The 21,114-nt window shown below is 43.1% G+C and overlaps 1 protein-coding gene across 7 annotated transcripts in view; it reads left to right on the top strand.

Annotated features, from left to right (window-relative positions):
• Positions 1-353: 353 nt before the first annotated feature.
• The window catches only part of MICU1 (mitochondrial calcium uptake 1), a 512,953-nt gene continuing 492,192 nt past the window's right edge, over positions 354-21,114 (top strand). For 4 of the 7 annotated variants that reach the window (XM_029609122.1, XM_029609118.1, XM_029609119.1 and 1 more), the window contains exon 1: positions 354-615. The gene's annotated coding sequence lies outside the window, so the exon portion shown is untranslated. The remainder of the gene's footprint in view (positions 616-21,114) is intronic. The other 3 variants (XM_029609124.1, XM_029609121.1, XM_029609125.1) reach the window with 2 other exon arrangements.

Raw genomic sequence — 21,114 nt, 5'->3', positions numbered from 1 at the left:
GGGTACCTTAATAATTCTTGCTGTGAAGAAAGAAGAGTCCTTGTTAGTGTATATTAAATGAAATAATTTGAAAGATAGGTTGTATTATTTGTGCGTGTTCGCGTTTTTTTTTGGAGGGGGCGGGGGGGGGGCATGTTTCTGATTAGATGTTGAGGTTGTCTGCTCTTTTTGTGCACCTCTCCGGAGGAGCTCTCTTCGGCTAATATCTGGGCGGCTCTGGTAAATGCTCTTCCTTTCCAAACTGATTGGTTCTCGCTTACCTAGCGTTCCGCTGTTTCCCTGGTGATGCAGCGAAGGATTAGGCCTTGTGCCGAGCTGCAAGCACAAGCAGGCAATGAGTTGGCCGACTCTTCCTCACAAGGGTCCTTTAACCCGAACCGATTGGGGCTCTCCTTCCCTGTAATTGGCTCCGTCCGCATGCTGCTTCCTGATTCGCCGAGTTGCAGTTGCTCTCTAGACGGCTACCAGTAACTGTGGGTTAGGGGAAGAGCTGCGTTCTCCGGGCTTTCGCTTTGAACAGCTGGAATCAGCGGGCGGTAGCAGCAGAGGCTGTCAGAAGCGCTGGCTCCAGCCGCGGCAGCGGGGATTTGCGGGTCCGCCTGTCCTTGGTGGTAGGTAAGGACCGATTGCTGCACTCGAGTTACAGCGTCACTCCTCGGAGCTTGGCTGGGAGTTTCAGCATCACCCCCTGCATGGCGAGGGGCTGTTTACCAGGACGGGAGTGGTGTAAGGGGCTATCGGGTGAAAGGTGTAGCGTCACTCCTCTCTATGGGCGGGGGTCAATAGGGAGAAAGAAGATTGTAGCGTTACTCCTTGTCTGTATGTGTTTAGGAGGAGTAATCGGTGAAAGCGTATGAAGTCAGTCATTGGGGGTGGGGAGAGACAATCATGAAAAGGGTGTAAGTGTCACTCGTTGGGTTGGGGGTGGAAGGAACAATCGGGAAGAGTGTAGTGCCGCTCGTTGTGGGTGAAGTAAAGAGAGAACAGAGTTCTTTCACTCTTCAGGGGAAGGGGGGTATTTAATCGTGGAGAGGGTGAAGCGTCACTCCTTGTGGATGGGGGAGTGGTTAATCGCCGAGAGGGTGAAGTGTCCCGCTTTGCGGCGGGGGAGTTAAATCGTGGGGATGGTGAAGTGTTACTTCTTGTGGGTGGGTAGGTGAAGCATCATCCCTTATGGATAGCATGGTTACTCGTGGGAAGGATGAAGCGCCACTCTTTGTGGATGGGGGCAGGGTAAAGCGCCACTCCTTGTGGATGGGGGAGGGATTAATCATGGGGAGAGTGAAACATCATGCCTTGTGGATTGGGGGGGGGGACGGGACGGTTAATAATGGAAAGGGTGAAAAGTCATTCCTTGTGAATGGGGGAGGGATTATTTGTGGGGATAATGAAGCATCACCCCTTGTGGATGGGGAAGGATTAATTGTGGGAAGGGTGAAGTGTCACTCCTGGTGGGTTGGTAGGGGGTAATCTTGGGAAGGGAAAAGTGTCACTGCTGGTGGGTGGGGGTAATCGTGGGAAGGGTGAAGTGGCACACCTGGGTGGGGGGGTGGGGGGCTAATTGTGGGAAGGGTGAAGCATCACTTCTGGTAGGTAGGTGGTAATCGTGAGAAGAATGAAACATCATTTCTCTTGGGTGGTTTAGTTTATTGTGGGAAGGATATAGTGTTACTTCTTTTGGAGGTAGGGGAAAATTGGGGGAAGAGTGTAAAGTCACTCCTTGCAGTGGAGATGGATATGGCCTCACTCTTTGGTGTGGGCACGGGTAGTTGGGTGTGGATTTTTATTTATTTATTTTACAACTTTTTTTATACCGACATTCGTGGGTACATCATATCGGTTTACAATGAACTAAGAGAAATACAGCGAACAGCTGTGGGGAGCGACAGCAAAGAGGGGATAAACAAGGCAAAGGCATAACATAAGGGTGGTTCAATGGGTGCAAATAATAAGAAATATAAAGAATATAATATGGTGCATAGTAAAAACAGAATATAAGCTAACACAAAGATGACATAAAATAATTGCCATAATAATGACATTGTGGGGAGATCGAAAGGAGGAACTGGAAGACCTATGCTGGGAATGCCTGGATGTGGCATCATGCTTTGCAGAGGGGGGTATTTGGGTTGGTGGAAGAATATTGATGAGTCACACTGTCACTCCCTCCAGAGGGGATGAGGCCATGTAGGCTGGGTGGCATCGGGCTTTATGGAGCACAGGCGAGCAGTGCAGAGGTCCAGTGTTTTATTATTTGTAGAATTTGACTGAAATCTTTTTATTTCTCTGTAAACCGCTATGATTATTTTGGAATGGAATGGACTCTTGTCAAATAAAATAAAAATTAATGCCAGTGATATGCTATTAGTATTATTATATCCAATAAGCAGCTTGCTTTGTACTTTTATCTTTATTATCTCAGTATAGCATGGTTTTGGGCCATAAGATAAATTTAACCAAGCTGAGTTATTTTCAATTAGCGCTTATCTACGTATTTCCCCATGTCTCACTGAGTTTACACTGTCTAGTCATGGATTTAAATAATTAGGAATATGTATTGTCCCATTCCTTTGGGATCTGTTTAATGCTAATTTCCCTTCTTTATTGTTTCAGTTAAAAGCTATATCTATAACTGGGTGAATCTTCTGGCCTCCTTGGCTGGGAGGATAAACCTTTTAAAAATGCCTATTCTTCTCTGCCTCCAATACTAGCTGCAATATATTCCTTGGACTATTCCTTCTTCTGTGCTTTTTTCAGAACTTAATCTGGAACTGCGAATACCTCCATATAAAGTTAGCCCCTATGGTGTGCTTGTGAATGTGGTGGGATGACTCTTCCTAATTTGAAAGCATATTCAGGCCGATACAGTAAAAGTCACACAGGCCACTCTCCTCTCCTGTGCGTGCGATTCAGTAAAAAAAGAAAATGCAAATTAGGGCCCGCGGTAAAAAGAGGCGCTAGGGACACTAGCGCGTCCCTAGCGCCTCTTTTTTGACAGGAGCGGCAGCTGTCAGCGAGTTTGACAGCCGACGCTCAATTTTGCCGATGTCTGTTCTCAAACCCGCTGACAGCCACGGGTTCGGAAACCGGACGCCGGCAAAATTGAGCGTCCGGTTTTCAACCCACGAGTCGATTTCAAATTTTTTTTTTTTAAATTTTCAATTATTTTTAACTTTTGGGACCTCCGACTTAATATCGCCATGATATTAAGTCGGAGGGTGTACAGAAAAGCAGTTTCCCGGTGCCTGCAGAAATTAATGCCTACCTTTGGGTAGGTGCAAATTTCTGAAAGTAAACTGTGCGGCTTGGCTGCACATTTTACTTACTGAATCGCGCGGGAATAACTAATAAGGCCATCAACATGCATTTGCATGTTGCTGGTGCTATTAGTTTCGGGGTGGGGTTGGATGCGCGTTTTCGACGCACTATTACACCTTACTGAATAAGGGGTAAAGCTAGCGTGTCAAAAACGCGCGTCCAAACGTGGGTTAACAGTGTGCTCCGCCTGATTATTGGACTGCTTGATTAGTTTGCGTAAGTGACTGGCTAGGTGATACTTCTGTACATTGCCATGGATCTTTGTTGAAAAATTTGGCTAAGGAATGCAGTCTTGTTTTACTCATTCTCCTGCCTCCTAATTCCAAAATATTTCTTAGTGTCCAGTCAGATGAATCCAGAACAAGTGGGTTATGCACCTCTACCAGCAGATGTAGATGGAGTAAACTGACATCACAGTACATAGAGCCCTGCAGTGACATCAGCTTGTCAGTATTCTCCGTCTCCAGCAGATGGTGAACGTGCATCTCCCTACTTGGGAATGCTTCATTTTGAAAAAGGAGAATTAAGGATATTTCATTCACCCTGCTCTACTGCAGTGATACCAAAAGGTCCCTTCCACAGTTGAGAATTCTTGAGGTGATTTCCGTGGTCCTTGAGATGAGTGCCTTGGTCCAGTAGCTGGTTTTTCAGCTGGTGTGGACTTAGCTGCTTAAGCGACTGAAAGGCAGCAGGTACAGGAAGCTGTGTGTAGCGGTGAAGGCATATGCCCTTTCCCACTGCAGCTAAAAACAGTCTCTGTACTCAGCCAGGTAAGGCTGAGCTCAGGTAAGTTTAAAAAAAAAAATAAAAATATATATATATATATTTACAGAGACTTAAAAGGAAGCTTTTGTAGCACAGAGCTTCCATCTTTTTCCTGGTCTCCATGCTCATCGTGTCGTTCTGACGTTCGTCCCGCTCCATGGGAGGTTGAGGGACGTGGGCAGCATGTGAGTTGAGCAGCCTCTGTAGGCTAGGCCCTGCTCTGAGGCTTTTTTGCTGTGCGCCACGTGGTAGGCCACAACAGCATTTCACGCGCTTTCTTAGGCAGCTGTTCAGTTTGTGCATCTAGCTGTGTGTCCAGGTTGTGTGTCCAGTTTTTGGATGCTTAGTTGGGCCTTGAATTATGCGCATCTAAGTTAAGTGGCGCCTTTAGTGGCCACATGATTACCTGTGCGCACAAGTTGTATTGTGCGCTTAAATTGTTTTACAGCGCTTATTTTTTGAACGCATTAGTTTTGTACGCCCTATCATTGGGATACCTAAGTGTTGGACGACTAGTATTTTTGGACATACAAAAAAAGAAATAAAAGCTAGTTGCATACCTCCGGCTGCCACTCAAGCACACTGTCAGTCATAATGGCGCCTATACCTAAGAAACCTAAGCGCCTTTCTTTTTTCGCTGCCTGTCATATTCGGGCATCTCATTCAGGAGTTCCTGTTTTAACTTGTGCCAGCAATGTTTGGAGGCTCAGGGAGAACTACCTTTCTCTGGTTTCTCTAAGTCTGGCTCTTCCCAGCTGGATATAGGCCTGGGTACAGACGGCTCATGTGGGGCATCTGATTTTGGAACTCTCCTAACTGGTTTCTCAGCAGGGGACAGTAGCTTACTGAGTATGCCCCAAGTACCTCCTGGATTGGATGCTTTTACCTTTTCGTGGGTAGAGTTTTTCCAGGGATTGCAATTCTTTCTCCAGGCGTAATCTTCAGCCCTCTCTAATACTCTCAAAGCAGAGTTGCAGGTAAGAACCTTGCCGAAACCTACTGTTACGCACCAGAGTACTGCTAGAGCAGCAGTGGGATTTCCCGATGGAGGTCCGGATGGCACAGATGATGACGCTGATCCTAACTCCTCTGAGGATGGTGAAATTCCTCCAGGATTAAAACCGTATAGAACTATGCTGCAGTTCTTTCATAAAGATTAACTGCCGGCTCTTGATTTCCCAGACCTTGAAAATGCTTGGAGTTCCTGGGGCAGATGCTGAGACTGAGCCAAAGAAAAATCCCATTTTGGTTTCCTTGCGTAAGGCCTCTTGTTTTTTTTTCCCCATGATGGAAGCCATTCAAGAATTAATTGATATTGAGTGGGCCGCCTCAGAGGCTAATTTCAAAGGGGGTCAGATTTTGGAAGGTCTATACCTTCTGGATCCAGTGGCAAGAGAGCGTTTACATTATCCAAAGGTAGATGCACTAGTGTATGCAGTCTCCAAGCAGACCACGATTCCCATGGAAGGAGAAAGCAGCTCGTAATAGGAGTGATTCCTATCCTTAAGCAAGCATTTGATGCAGTGGCAGTGTCCTTGCAGATCGCTTCTTGTTGTTCACCGGTGGCTTGATCTTGTTTACTTCTCTCCCAGGAGGTTGATGATTCTGGGGTGAACTCCAGGGCAGTTATGGAGCCAGCTGCTGCTTTTTTGGCACATGCGGGCTGTGATTGGTCTGCTTTTCAGCCAGAAGAGTGGCTTCCATAGTAGCGACCAGGCTCGCTATTATTTGGGAGCGAGTTGGAAAGGCTGGCCAGAAAGTGGGGCGAATCTCCGGTCCCTCATTTGCTGGAGGATAAGGGGCAGACGCCATGCTCTTTTAAAATGAGACGTCTTACCAGAGGATCCAGGCGTTTTCGTCCCTATAGAGGAACAACCCTTCAGAGAACGCTACCTTTTTGTAGGTCTCAGTCCTTTCGTCCCCGACAGCCAAGAAGGGACACAGGTTCAGATAGTGGAACCCACCCACCCCCGGGAACAGAAGATGGGGGGGGGGGGCCTCTCTTCTTTCAGAGGTGGGTCCTGGAAGTCAGAAGAGAAGGATACGAGCTGGAGTTTCGCAGTGTTCCTCGGGTCGTGTTCATGGAGTCTTCCTGCCACTCACCACAGAAGAAGCAGGCAGTAGTAACTACATTGACAAGGCTCCTCAGTCTGAGGGCTGTGGTTCCAGTGCCCACATCTTAAGAAAATACGGGTCGATATTCCATTTATTTAATTGTGCCCAAGAAGGAGGGCTCCAATCGTCCCATCCTGAATCTCAAAGGTGTCAACGGTCATCTGCGGGTGATGCATTTTCATATGGAAACATTGCACTCTGTAATAATGATGTTCCATGTTAATACTGTTTTGTAGTATAAATAGACCATATTTCATATGTCTGAGGATTTGTTTTCTCTTATTTGATGTGGTCTTTTTCTATTTTTTTTTCTATTTTGGCTTGATGTTTAGTTGTATAAATAGTTTAAAATATGTTTCAGACACTTTAAACATGATTTTTACACACAGCACATTTTAAGGGTTTTTTTTTTTTGTTTTTTGTTTTTTTAAGCTTCCAGTTACTTTGCATACTATTAATTTACTGCTTTGCGAGTTAACTAATTTTTCAGCACATGAGTAAAGAAAAGGTGCACTAAAATTTTAGCTCCTGTTTTATTACATCTGCTCCTATATAAGTACCAAAATATTTATATAATGAAGGATAAATAATACATATAATAATAAACAGCTATTATCCAGGAACTGAGATTCTCAGCATTCCATTACAGACTCCTGTACTACAGAATGTGAAAAAACCCAGCCCTAATCTGTCCTGTTGAGCAAGTAATAGCCACTCACCCAATGACACAGCAGTTAATAATTGTACGGCACAAAAATACACCTAACATACCTTTAGGTAATTAAGTAGATACAATTAAAGCGATTATCTTTTTTTTTTTTTGTTTTTGTTTTATTACAGTTGAGATGTTTGTGTTGACAGTGGTGATACTCATGCTCTGAGTGCATATCCCAAAGATGTAACATAACGATAAACAGTTGCACATTATGATGATTTCAATTTTTTCCACATTCAAATATAGCCTATAATGGAAAAGCCAGCCTAGTTTTTTGACTGAGAAAGTTAATTCACATTTCTAGGGATAATGTTAGTCTGTGGTGCTGTGCTAGCAAGGTCTAGACCTGGAGTTCCCAGGTACAGGGGTGCTGGAATCAGGACTCCCTGGTCCAGGGTGAACCCCTGCACCTGGAAACTCCAGGTCCAGGATCATGCTGGCCCAGAGACTCAGACTAACACTAGAAATGTAAATTAACTTTACTCCATCTCTGACCCAGGAGTTAAATTTCCATTGTGATAGCAGAGTCCGGTACCTTGAGTCAGAGATACTGTACCCTGAATCTCTTGAGTTAGAGAGGCAGAATTGTTTTGAGTTTCCTTTTGCATTATATTCCTTCCTGTTTCAACTTCAGTGGTCACTGTATTCCAGTTTCCAACTATGTTCACAACAGGGGAGTTCTAATAGAACCAGCTTTAAATATACAAATGCATATTCACACAGTGGTGCAATCATCATCATTTTAAGCCACGGATGCCCTGTCATTTGAGAGATCTTTTGAAGTCCTGTGATTTTTGTAGTGTTTTGCGGGCTCTTGTTTTGGGTGGGCTTGATTATTATAATGCGATCTACCTTGGTCTCCTGGCATGTGTTTTCTGCCCTTTATAGCTGGTTCAGAATGCCACTGCTCGGTTGTTATAAAAAACTCGAAAAGCATGATCATAGTACACCAGTTTTGTTTGATTTACACTGGTTACTAGTTAATTAGCGGGTCCAATTTAGGGTTGCCTTTATTATTCACAGTTTACATTATGGCAATGGAGATTTTGGTTAGATACTATACGCTGAGTATATAAACTGTTGAGGTGTTTAAGATCAGCAGATAACCTGCTGGAGGTCCCCTCTCCTAAATTGGCCCACTGTGAGTTAACTCGCGAGAGAGCTTTTTCCATTGCTAACCCCTTATTTTGGAACTTGCTTCTGGACGATCTTAGAGCTATAGCTTGCTTTACTTCATTTAGGAAAGCACATAAAATATATTTATTTTCCAAGGCATTTGCATAATATTGATAACTTTGTCCCTCTCCAGAGCTGTTTTTTTTTGAGTAGGCTTGTTAATTACATTTTAATTTGGGTGTGGTTTTTATTGTAATCCACCTCAGATGATTTTTTTTGTGATGAGAACGGAATATGAATCTTTTAAATAAATTAGCCAGGACATGTGGGTGATGTCATCCAGTGGCACCAAACAGACATCTCTTTCTTAGCTAGTCTTTTTCTATCTGATCATCCGCTCCAACATGTACCTCTATCTCTTTGTTTTTTGTAAAAGTTTTCAAATTTCTTTCTTAAAAGTTGCCTCACTGCCTCAGCAGCCCCCTAGCAGCACTTTTCAGTGCTACCTTTTTTCAAAAAGAAAAAGCAAAACAATTTCATCATCTTGTCAGTTAAGAAAGCCATAGTAAGTGGTTTCAAAGACTGCATTTGTGGTAGGAGACTGCCTGTTACAGATGAACATCGCTTATACTACCAATGCCTGGGATTGGCCCATGACCAGGCCAGCTGTTGTGGACAGGACATGTAGCTAAAAATCAAGGGCCCGGAAAATGGAAGAACTGCCTAGTGGTTAGAGCAGTGGGCTACGAACCAGGAGACCAGGGTTCGAGTCCCACTGTCGCTCCTTGTGACCTTGGGCAAGTCACTTTACCCTCCGTTGCGTCAGGTACAAGACTTAGATTGTAAGCTCTCTGGGGATAGGGAAATACCTACAGTACCTGAATGTAAACCGATGTGATATCTCAGATTGAATGTCTGTATATAAAGATAAATAAATAAAAAATAAATCTCTTAGAAGCTACAGTTGGTCTTCCTTCTGAAGAGCAGCCTTGTTTGCCTCCCTGGAAATGGAGTGAGCCAGGAGTTCTTCCAAAGTATATCCCCCATTGGCAGAACAGGCCGAATTCTCGGGGTTGAGTAAACTGAAGTGACATGCATTGAACAAAAAGAGGCGGCATTCTATGGAGCAGTTGGCACTGAAGAAGCAACGCAGTAGTACTTAACTGGTTGGATTATTGTAGTTTTCTTTACCATGGCCTCTCCTCATACACTATCAGTCAGCTTCAGATAGTACAAAATATTGCTGTTAAATTTGCTTTCAGTAAGAGAAAATGTGATCAGGTCATCTGTGCTTTTTACAGGAACTATACTGGCTTCTGGTCTCTCTGTATATTCCGTTTAAAATATGGCGCCTTACGTTCAAGGCTCTTTGCTTGGGATGTCCCCCATACCTTGTGAATCTTTTTACATCTTTATCAGATTGCAGAATGCTGCTTGACATTTTAACACGAGTTGCTAAAAATGTCCTCATTTAAAGAGATTAGGCTAGACAAAACAAGGGAAATGACTTTCTCTTCCCTAGCTCCCCATCTTTGGAACTACTTTCCCTTCGTACTCCACTTGGAGAGAGATTTTTGTAAGTTTAGCAAAGACCTCCAAACCTTTCTACTTTTAAAAGCTTCTGACTACTAATAGACATTGCCTGTTCTATTTATTTTTTAAGCTGATCCTAACTGGATCATTCTGTTTAAGGATCACCATTAGTTTTGACTATTTTACTGTATTATCTTAAGTTATAATTATTTGTTTTCAACTATTTGTTCAAATATATTTTTTCTTTTTTTTCTTATTTATATTTATGCCTTCTTATGTCACTGTTATTTTACCATATGTCTTTTTGTGTTATTGGTTTTATTTTACCTTTTTATTATACATCAATTTGATTTGTCATGGAAGAAAAGTGCCTTTAAGTAAAGTTCGGAAAGTTCCAAATTACCCCTGTCAACTGATGAGCAGGTTGTTAATACAAACAAGAAACATACTTTGAAATGTCTATATACAAATGCTACCAACAGCAGGGGAAATGCAGTTAATTCAATAAGTCCCCACAGCTTCAGAATTGTTTCATGAAATATGCTCTTTATTTTGTTAGCGGCAACTCCATTGCTTAGAGAGGCACAGTTTTAAGCAGTGTCTGTGCCTCTCTAAGCAAACTGTGCCTCTCTAAGCAATGGAGTTGCCGCTAACAAAATAAAGAGCATATTTCATGAAACAATTCTGAAGCTGTGGGGACTTATTGAATTAACTGCATTTTCCCTGCTGTTGGTATTGAATATTTGAAGTGCAGTTTCCTGCTCCTGCATTGTGCTATATACAAATGCTAGAAATCTTAAAAAACAAAACAAAATGGGGAGTTAGTGTACAGCACTGGATGAAGAGGTAGATATATAATTGGCATCTCTGAGACCTGGTGAAGGAGGATAATTAATGGGACACTGTGATACCAGGGTACACATTATAATGAAATGATAGGATGGATCAAATTGATGGAGGGGTGGCACTATATCAGGCCGATACAGTAAGGACGCGGAAGAAAGACTGCGGTAGTGCCCGGCGCACCCTTGTTTGCCGCACACACAGTCCTGATCCCATACCGCTCGATACAGTATTTAAATGGCATGCAAATGCAAAGCGTGTCCATGAAGCGCAATCCATTTTACTGTATAGAGCGCTATACAGCGCCTATACAGTATCCTGGGTGCGCTGGTACCTGTCATTTGAAATGACATTTGAAATGACAGGTACCAGGAAGTGGATACAGGAGAAGGGCTGGAGCAGTTTGTTTAGTTGTCCTATGCAAATGATTGCTTCACTGCCTGATCCCCTCACCCCCCCCGGGACAAGACCTTTAGAGGAGCCAGGATCGGGCAAACTTTCTCCCAGCCCCCGCTCACCTGCCTTGGCCACGTCCATGGTTTAATGGTTTATTAAGTTTTATATACCGATACATCGGACAAGCCTTCACATCGGTTTACAAAGGATAAAACAAAGTCAGAAATACAATATTCATAAAATAGTAACAGCTAAAAACTACACAAAGTAAAGAAATAAATTAGCTGTTAAGAAAAGATAAAAACTTATAAAAACATAGATCAAATAAATAAGATAAACATAGTTTTAAAACATTAAAGTTAATACATATATTAAACTAGATAATATACTAGTAAATAGAATAAAATAAAAGGTAGCTCATCAGGATGGTTTAGAACAAAAGCTTGCTTATGCTGTACTGCTTGTTTCTAGCATTGCTGATTAATCGTTTCGTGCTCTGCAAAGGCGCATTTAAATAGCCAGGTCTTCAGTTCAGCTTTTAAATTGCTTTTTATCAGTGGTGAGTCTCAGTGAGGTAGGTAGGGAGTTCCAAATTTTTGTTCCTGCGATAGATATAACACGCTCTCTTACATGGGATAATCTGGCTGGCTTAATGGTGGGGATTGAAAGAAGGCCCTTGTCAGCTGGGTGCCGGTCTCCCGTGCAGGCGCGCTGACAGCTCCGGAGCAGCCCCAGTCCTCTCTCCCCTCCTCCCGGGGGCAGCCGGCGGCGAGAGCGGCTTCAGCAGCCCGGGGCGGATCGGGCGCTCCCCATGCGAGGCGGCTTCCAGCAGCCCTCGCCGGCGAAGGTGCATGAGCGCACGCCGTGACCTGAGCGCCCAGCTGGATGTCCGAGGAGGAGGGGAGAGAGGACTTCTTAGGAAATTAGAAAGTCTTGGGATATGTGGCAGTGTCCTTTTGTGGATTGCCACCTGGTTAAAAGATAGAAAACAGAGAGTAGGGCTAAATGGTATATTTTCCCAATAGAAAAGGGTGAATACTGGAGTTCACCCAGGGATCTGTTCTCGGACTAATGCTTTTTAATATATTTATAAATGATATTTGCCGATGACACTAAATTATTCAGAGTTGTCAAATCACAAGAGGATTATGAGAAATTGCAAAACTGGCAGACTGGGCATGCAAATGGCAAATGAAATTTAATGTAGACAAGTACAAAGTGATGCACTAGGGAAGAGAAACCCGAATTATAGCTACAAAATGTAATTAGGAGTCACCACTCAGGAAAAGGATCTAGATGTCGTCGTTGAAAATATGTTGACATCTTTTACAGTGTGCAGCAGCAGCCAAAAAAGCAAATAGAATGCTAGGGATTATTAGGAAAGAAATGGAGAATAAAACATAACATATAATGCCTCTGTCTTGCTCCATGATGCAACCTCATCTTGAGTATTGTGTTCAGTTCTGGTCAACAGATCTGAAGGAAGGTATAGCAGAACTAGAAAAGGTACAGAGAAGGGCTACCAAGATGATAAAGGGGATGGAACAATTCCCCTATGAAAGGCTAAAAAAGGTTAGGACTCTTCAGCTTGGAGAAGAGATAGCTGAGGGGAGATATGAAAGGGGTCTATAAAATAATGAATGGAACGAGTAAATGTTAATCAGTTGTTTACGCTTTTGAAAAGTACAAAGACCAGGGAGCACACCAATTAAGTTACTTGGGTAATACATTTAAAACTAATAAGAGAAAATATTTTTTTATTCAATGCATAATTTAAGCTCTGGAATTCGTTGCCAAAGGCTGTGGTGAAAGCTATTAATATAGCTGCGTTTAAAAAAAGGTTTAGACAAGTTCCTGGAGAAAAAGTCCATTAAATTATTAAAGTACAGTTGCAGAAATCCACTGCTTATTCTTGGGATAAGCAGCTTGGAATCCATCTACCCCTTGGGATCCTGCCAGGTACTTGTGACCTGGCTTGGCCACTGGAAACAAGATAGTGGGCTTGATGGACCCTTGGTGTGGCCCAGTATGGCAAGCCTTATGTTCTAAATAGCCCATCAAAGCACAAGATCCTGGCACCATTGGTGCATACTTCCTCTGTCTTGACGGTTCTAACCCCAGATCCTTAACACTTCTATCCTTTAAATCACAGTGCATCACGTGGCAGAGTTCCCCCACACAGCAGTAAGTTGGCCTATTCAGAGTGTTAATGGGGCATATATAGGGATATATCTCTACCTCTACCAGTTACTGGAGTGCTTACACCGAAAATTATCGGCATAAGGGCTATGTCTGGAGACCCCCAGATCCCATATGCTGTCTGGTACTCCGCACAGTCAGGAAGATACATAGGATTCCATTCTAGTAACTGAGGAGAATGTTCCACCATTCATGCTGGAATAGAGGGCCCTTTAGCCCCTTCAAATAGTGGTGTTGGTGAAACATTTCTTTACCTCTTTGGTGGCTAAGGATAAGGAGAGTACCGTCCAACCCCTCCTTTCTAGAATCAGATTTACTCCCACGAGAAGGAGTTCCATTATCGCCAGTTTGTACCGATACTCTACTCTATCAGAACCCCCATGCAGTGGTTCTGGCCCTCAGACTTTCATTGCAGTGGAGTCCATCCAGTCAGAAGATGTACACCAGGAGTATACCCCTTTGAGGTGACCAAAGACGACTCAATCATCTTCATCGCTGGGGTCCTAGATTGGTGTTCCCTCACAACCATGCTCTAATGAGGGATCGAGAGCCAGAGAGAGCCTCCAGAACACTCTTCTCCACCAGACACCAGGGTACTTGTTAAGTTGGGAAAAGCACTCTGTTAACTGTGTAAGGACAAAGATCCTCACACCAGTCTTTGGGCCCCAAATTCTGGACACATTGGAGGAGCTAGCAGTTATCACAATTCATTATATCCTGCAAGAATTGCAAACAAAAATGTGGGAAACTCCTATTTCCTGTGTTCCTGTGACAAGGAAACGAGACTCAAATATAGAATACAAAAATCCTTAGGGTTGGGAATTTGTGCAATTACCTCATTAATCAGTTGTGATAGAATCTGCTCTTAAAAAAGCAAAGAAAACCAGGATATACTTAAAAACTCTGCTGAGGAAAGAGCCCAGCTTTCTGGCCAATTTTGGTAACTAGGTGTTTCAAAGCTCTCTATACCCTAATTTTATATGGTTCAAATCTTACATGATTGTATATAGAAACTCAAATCTTTTCTTTCACTTGGTGAAGGCGGAATTGCATACCCTCAGCCACTCTTGTTCGCCATCTTATTCGATCCATCTATGAGGCGTTTGATACCATGGCACAGACGTTGATGGCTTCCAAAGTGTGCCGTATGGCTTTGTTTGATATCCAGTTGTCTAAGTGATAATGTCCACAATAAGTTGGACATCCCCTAACTGGGTGATTACCTTTTCAGAGAAAAGCTCGAAGAAACAGTTGCTCAAATATAGGAACATGTGGCATTCCAGTCCCTCTCTACATGATAAAAACAATAATAGTGTTCTGTAAGGCACATTTAACTATGCTTTTAAAAGGAAATATTTCCGGAGACTCTTTCCAGCAATTCAAACAATACTGGATACTGCCTCTATTTCCGCAACAGATTCTGACTCGCACTAGACAGCATGAGCACTGTCAACCAAAAAACAATGTAACAAGTCCATTCACAGCCTGGACCAAGTTTTGACCACCTTTCAAACCAGCAATAATCCTCTCCTGTAGGGGAAAAATTCAGCACTATTTGGAAGAGTGGCACAATATCACCAGAAATTGCTGGGTTTTCAAGCTTGTGGAGTCTGGATACCTCTTGAGTTTCTCCTGGCTTCCTATGCTTCCTTATTCTTTAGCTGTGAATCTGGATCTATCTCATTCGATGCAACTCTGCTTGGAAGTGGAGTCACTTCTCAAACAGTGGGCAATAGAGCCAGTTTTTCCCCTTCACCAAGGGTTCTATTCCTGTTTAGATTCTTATCCCTAAGAAATCTAGGAAAGTGAGATAATTCTGGATTTAAGAAGCCTGAGCAAGCATATATTCTAGGGGAAATTCAAAATGAATTCCTTCCACATAATTCTCCCCTTCATCCAGAATGGGAAGTGGATATGTGCTCTGGATATAAAGGATATTCTTATCCATCCCCCTCCCACTGGCATTACCTGAGCTTTATGATTAACTCTTCCCACTATCAGTACATAGTGCTCCCTTCGGCCTCTCAGCAGCACTGAGGGTTTTCACCAAGTGCCAGGCTGTAGTAGTAGCCATCTGCAGTGTCAGGGCACCTGGATCTTCTCTTATCTGGACAACTGGTTTGTTTATTTGTTGTTTATTTATTTAGGAGCACTTTTTAATTGCCTTACTGGTTAGGTAAATCTCTCAAAGTAGTGTACAATAATCAGAAACACTTGGACATCGAACCAGAGCTATTTAAACCAAAACAAGAGTTAGAACCAGGAACATTCACATAATACAATTAAATGGTCATGGTGACTGGACAATGGTGACTCTGATGGAATGGGAAGACACCTAAATTCTGAAGCCTTTATATTTTCAGATATTTGATATTTCATCTACCTGGGGTAGGCTACCACAAGAAGGGATAGGGTAGCTGAGGTAGTAACGACAGACCGATTATGGGGCTAGATATCTTCCTAGTGAATGGAGATGCTGGGAGTGAAGAGACTAAGTTGATATGATGAGTCATAGTTAGTAACAGGCCGATACAGTAAAGCGAGGCCGCGGTTACCATGTTTCTAACCCGCTTTCTACTCACAATTTGGCCGCATAAGTCTAATCCGCGATTCACTATCCGTTTTTACCAATCTTTACCGCTTCTTTAAATCGACGCTTATCCCTTTCCGCCCGCGGCATGTATATGATATGTAAACGATCGGATTAGCTATTCCCTCTCATACAGTAACGTGCGGCCCGATTATCGCCTTTTTAACCAACTGTTTTGCCACGTCTTTAACCCGCTAATTTACCGCCTACCCTGACCCTGGTGTTAGAGGATGTGACAGCAATAGGCAGGCTCCGGTCAAATAAGTGGGTGGGTTGGAGCAAGCGAGTAACATGGTGTGGCCTGGTTCTCCTATGCTTGGGCCTGGTTCTCCTATGCTTGGGCATCGGGGATTGCCAGTCCTCTCTCCCCCCCCCTCCCGAAGCAAGGCACAGGGCGAAAATCGACTCGACATGTTATTAAAGCAAATAGAAATCGTAACAAAAGTAAACTTACTGCATGTTTCCAGCAGCCCCAGTCCTCTCTCTCCCCTCCTCCCAAGGCGCCCACCGCGAATAGTGAAAAAGCGGCTTCCAGCAGCCCTGCCGGCGAAGGTGTATGAACGCACGTCCAATTTGAGCGCTCAAGCAGCGAAGGCGCATGAGCGCACGCCGTGACCTGAGCGCCCGGATAGAGCCAAAATGCCCTAATCTGCATGGAAGAAAGCTTAGCGGGATGTAAATGTAGCAGATTAATAGGCCAGTGGGAGGTATTAAGGGCAGCCTATTCCTGCACAAAGCAGAGGAGAGTGGCACATTATAGGCCCCCCCCCCAGCTGCAGCACATCTTACTCCCCTTTGTCAACTCCCTAGATGTTTCCGGTGTAAATTACAAAATATACGCCTATGATATTTGGTTTTGTCCCCTATAATTCATCCTGGGTCTGATATCATAGCGATATTAAGTTGGAGGTCCCAAAGGGTGTAAAAAGTAAAAAAAAAAAAAAATTAAATTAAATTGGGCCGGCAGCTGTCGGGCCGAAAACCGGACGCTCAATTTTGCCGGTTTCCGAGCCCGTGGCGGTCAGCGGGCTCGAGAACCGACGCCGGCAAAATTGAGCGGCTGTCAAACCCGCTGACAACTGCCGCTCCGAGTCAAAAGGAGGCGCTAGGGACGTGCTAGTGTCCCTAGCACCTCCTTTTGCCCGTTTCTACCACACCACCTAATTTACATACTGAATCGCTTGCACTGGCGAGTGGGTGTTCGTCCGCTGTCCCGCGTTTTTTACTGAATCAGCCCATGTGTATGGGATGGCTTCTGGAATAGAAGAGAGGCGAGAGGCTAGGAGAGATTTAGGAGCATAGGCCCTCGTGGAGCGAGTACCGGTTCCTGTCTGTAATAGGACTCATTGTGTTCACGTCTGCGATCGCCTCCAGGCAATAGGAGTCTTCGGGAATGTAGGCCCTCGAGGAGCGAATACCGGATCCAGTCCAGTAATCTGAAATCAAGAAGAGAGAGAGCGGAGCCCTCGATGAGCGGGTACCCCTAGGAGAATTTGTAGAGGCAGAGTTGCGAGGAAGGGGTTCCTACCCTTGTCCTTGCTAACTCTATTCGAAGTAGCAATCGAAGACCTTTTATGTTGGAACCAGATGACGTCACTACGGGGGGATGCCCCCGAGGTTCGCACCCTTGCTGGTACAAAGTCTGGAGCGCGCGCGCCCTTACATCATCAGGAACATGGCGGATCCGTGGCGCCAGGCCAGCCCGGGGATTCCAGGAAGAAAATGGCGAGAAGCCGCGGCAGCATCTGTCCGTCACGCCCGAAGTGCATCGCCATAAGGTAGAGAGGGTGGAGCGAGGGTGAGAATAGGCACGAACGCAACAGAAATACATGACTTCCATACCTTTTTCTAGGCATTAATCTTAAACAACCTGGACTAATGCAATTCTCTATACTTACGTTTACCTGCATGCTCCATCCGACCCTTATGACTGATTCAGAACTCCGCAGCCCATATTTTAGCAGGTGCATGTCTAAGAGATCACATCAGTCCTGTTTTGCATTCCCTACATTAGTTATCAGTAGCATCACGTTTTCAGTAGAAAATAATTACAATGAACTTCAACATCCATTTGGTTAAATACATCCCTCCATATCTATAAACTTACCAGACATTTGCGTTCTCCAAACAAGAATTTGCTGAAAAATCCTATTACAAAGGTAGCCAGACTAGATGTCATCAGAAACCATGCTTTTTCAGTTGCCGAACCTAGAATCTGGATACTTTGAGAGAAATTACCAATTGAAAAGACTTTATACGAAATTTGAAGACTTATTTATTCAAACAGGCATTTAATGTTTGAATCCTCCTTGCAGTATCCTCATGATCCTGAGAGAAACTAGAGACTTTATAAGGAATTGAAGACTTTCAGTGCGTTAATACTCCTTCAGTTGCCAGATCTGATTAATAATATCTGACCCCTTCCTTTGAATTATCTGTAGTATTTTCAGTGTGTCAATTTTCCTATCAAATGCCAGGTTCAACCAACAAAATGTGACCCCTGTGTACTGACAAAATCAGCTACAGTCTTATGTTCTGTATTTCTATGCTTTTATTGTTAAGTATGTGGGTGGTTTTTTTTTTTTACTGTGTATGTGTCTTTTAAATTTATAATTCTCATTGAACAATCCACGTAGAGAATAGTATATTAACATTTTATAAATAAATACATTTTTAGATTGGGGTTAAGCCAACCACAACTCATCAGTTGGTATCCAAGTTCATGAAAGGCTTATGGCATACTAAACCTACATTTGTCAAATGTGTTCCATGAGACCTGGCGCAACAAAATGAAGCCTCCATTTGAACCATTGGAATCAGCTTCTCTCAAACTTTTCACATGGATCGCATTATTCCTAGTCACATTCATGTTGGCCAGAAGAGTCGGAGAACTCCAGGTTTTAGTTCATTACTCGCCTTACATGCAATTCTTTCACAATAGGTGGTGCTCCGCACCTGCCCCAAGTTGATTTGTTCGTTTTTATTTATTTATTTATTTATACATACCATCTTAAAACTTTCTTTTTTGAGGCCACATGCCCATGAAGGTGAAAAGGCCCCTCCATCCCTGTACTGTGAAAGACAGCTTTGGTTTACTACAAGAAAAGAACCTGGCCACATCGTTGGGCCTCATATGATCCTAACCACCTGGGCATAGCAGTAGCCAAATGAACATTGTCCAGTTGGCTAGCAGACTATTACACATTGTTATGCCCTTGCAGGCATCCAGATTGCAGACTCTTTCAATGCTCATCAAATGATTGCCATGCCCATGTCAGTAGCGCATCTGAAGGCAGTACTGGTTGAAGACATTGGCAAAGCTGCAACTTGGTCGTTGGTATACACTTTCATGTCCCACATCTGGACAGTCTATCAAAAAGTGACAGACAGTTTTGGCCAGCAGTTTTGTGTAACCTGTTCACTCAATCCACTCTCCACAGTGGGGTTCAGGTTATTTATTCAGTAAACACTTTGCTGCAATGCTCAGCTTGGGACTTCCCACCTGTCATGGCTAATTCAGCCCTGCTTGTTGATAGAGAAAGCAAGTTTGCTTACTGTAAATTTTCTCCATAGACTAGATGAATTAGGCATGCTAAACACCTGTCTGTCTCCCTGAAGCGTTGACTATTTACCTAGACGTAGCTCGAATATCTAATGGGGGGGGGCTCAAGAGACAATGTCTATGCGGTAATTCTTGCACATGCTCAGTACAGCAAAAGCTAATTCAGCTTAGAGAAAAGGTTCTGTTCGGTGCCATGTGTCCTGGCTAACAAAGTGGATGGTAAGCAAAATTGTGTCCTCAACCTTCCTGGACCATTTTGTTTGCTAAAATTATTTCAAATGTAAAACCAGTTTTTACACTAAAATGCTTAAAATGGGGCACAGCAAAATGTAATGTGAGTAGCTACTTGTTTGTTTGGATTGTTACCATTTGCTGCTGGTGTGCCCAAGACTCTGGGCCATGGGCATTGTTTGAACATTGCTGCTTTAAGATCCTGCAGGTGGAGAGTGTTTGTTTTTCAGATTCCTTTAAACTATATCGTGACCAGCATTGTTGTGATCATTTTTTATTTATTTAATTTATATTCTGCTTTTCAGGCACTTCAGAAGAGATTATATTCAGGTAGTTGAGGTATTTCCTTGCCCCAGAGGGCTCAACAATCTAAGTTTACACCTGAGCCAATATTGTACAGGACAAAATATTAAAATAAAAAAATAAAGAGCAGTACAAAGCATAATTCACCTTGTTCTGACATTCATTTCCTCCAGCTAATAAATTTAAATATAAACCAGTAATTTATTACCATTCTAGTTTAATGTCCCTCCTGTGCATTCCATAAATGTGCTGATGACCTTCAGTTGCCCAGGTAGGAGCAGGTTGTATTTATCTAGTATTCATTTGCTGGAAAGTTAGCCTGCCGAGAATGGTCTTATTGATTTTTGTTTCTTAAAAAAGCAATCTGTGGTGGAAATATCCAAAAAGACATGGACATGTCAGTATAAATCATTTGATTAATGAGCTTTTTAGAATTACTTTTGAACCTGGTATTGTCCCAGTACCCCAAAAGACCCAGAACTGGAGTTAGAGAAAATAAATATCTGATTAAGACTGAAATTTCTTTCACCTAGAATCGGAAATGTTGAACATGTTTAAACCAGTGGTTCCCAACTGTTTTTGTGTTGCGGCACACCTGGCACAGGGTTTACTTCATTGTGGCACACCACTACCTTCACCATAATCACTTTTTCTTCTCTTCCTTCTATCCCCACTCCGCTGGCATCATCACCTTCCCTCTCTCCCCAAACCCAGCACCATAACCTTTTCTCTTCTCTCTCCCCATCCCCATAATCACCTTCTTCCCTTCTCCTTCCATGCACCCTCTTCCCCTCCCCCCTTCCCTCTTCTCTACTCCCCTTGGCATCATCATCATCTTACCTATCCCTTCTCCCTTTTCCCTCATCCTCCAGCATCACCAGCACCCCCTTAATTCGTATGGAACTTCATGCTGCAATATTGGCTGAGTGCTGCCATGTAAAGAGGATTCCCAGGGGGCTTAGATTGATGAAAGAGCCATCTTCTTCTTTTTTTTTTTTTTTTCTAATGACGAGGAGTTTGTCATGTGATGGAATGCTGTGCTTAATAAGTATTCATATGACTTAATGTTGTTGATTATATCTAAAATTAAAACGGATATCATTGATATCAAAGACAAAATCGACAGGGATTCATCTGTACTTCAGGAGGCCTTAGCTAAGGAAGTGTTTGATGCCCAGGTGGAGGAATGTCAGAAGCAGCTGGATATTTTCAAAGCAGAAACTAAGAAAACAAAATTAAGCAAGTTTTACAGAGGTGAAAGAGATTATAATGTAGGGTACTTATACCCATGGATGCAAAAAAAAAATAGAAGAGGGAGTGTGCATGGTGGTCGTGTGGAGGTATATTTTATATTATATCATAGAACATGCAGAAACAAATATTGCAAAACAAAACTTAGTTTACTAAATGTTGTGAATATATGGATAA

Source organism: Rhinatrema bivittatum, chromosome 7 (assembly GCF_901001135.1).
Source record: "Rhinatrema bivittatum chromosome 7, aRhiBiv1.1, whole genome shotgun sequence".
Taxonomy (NCBI): Eukaryota; Metazoa; Chordata; class Amphibia; order Gymnophiona; family Rhinatrematidae; genus Rhinatrema; species Rhinatrema bivittatum.
This window is presented reverse-complemented; position numbering and strand designations above follow the sequence as displayed.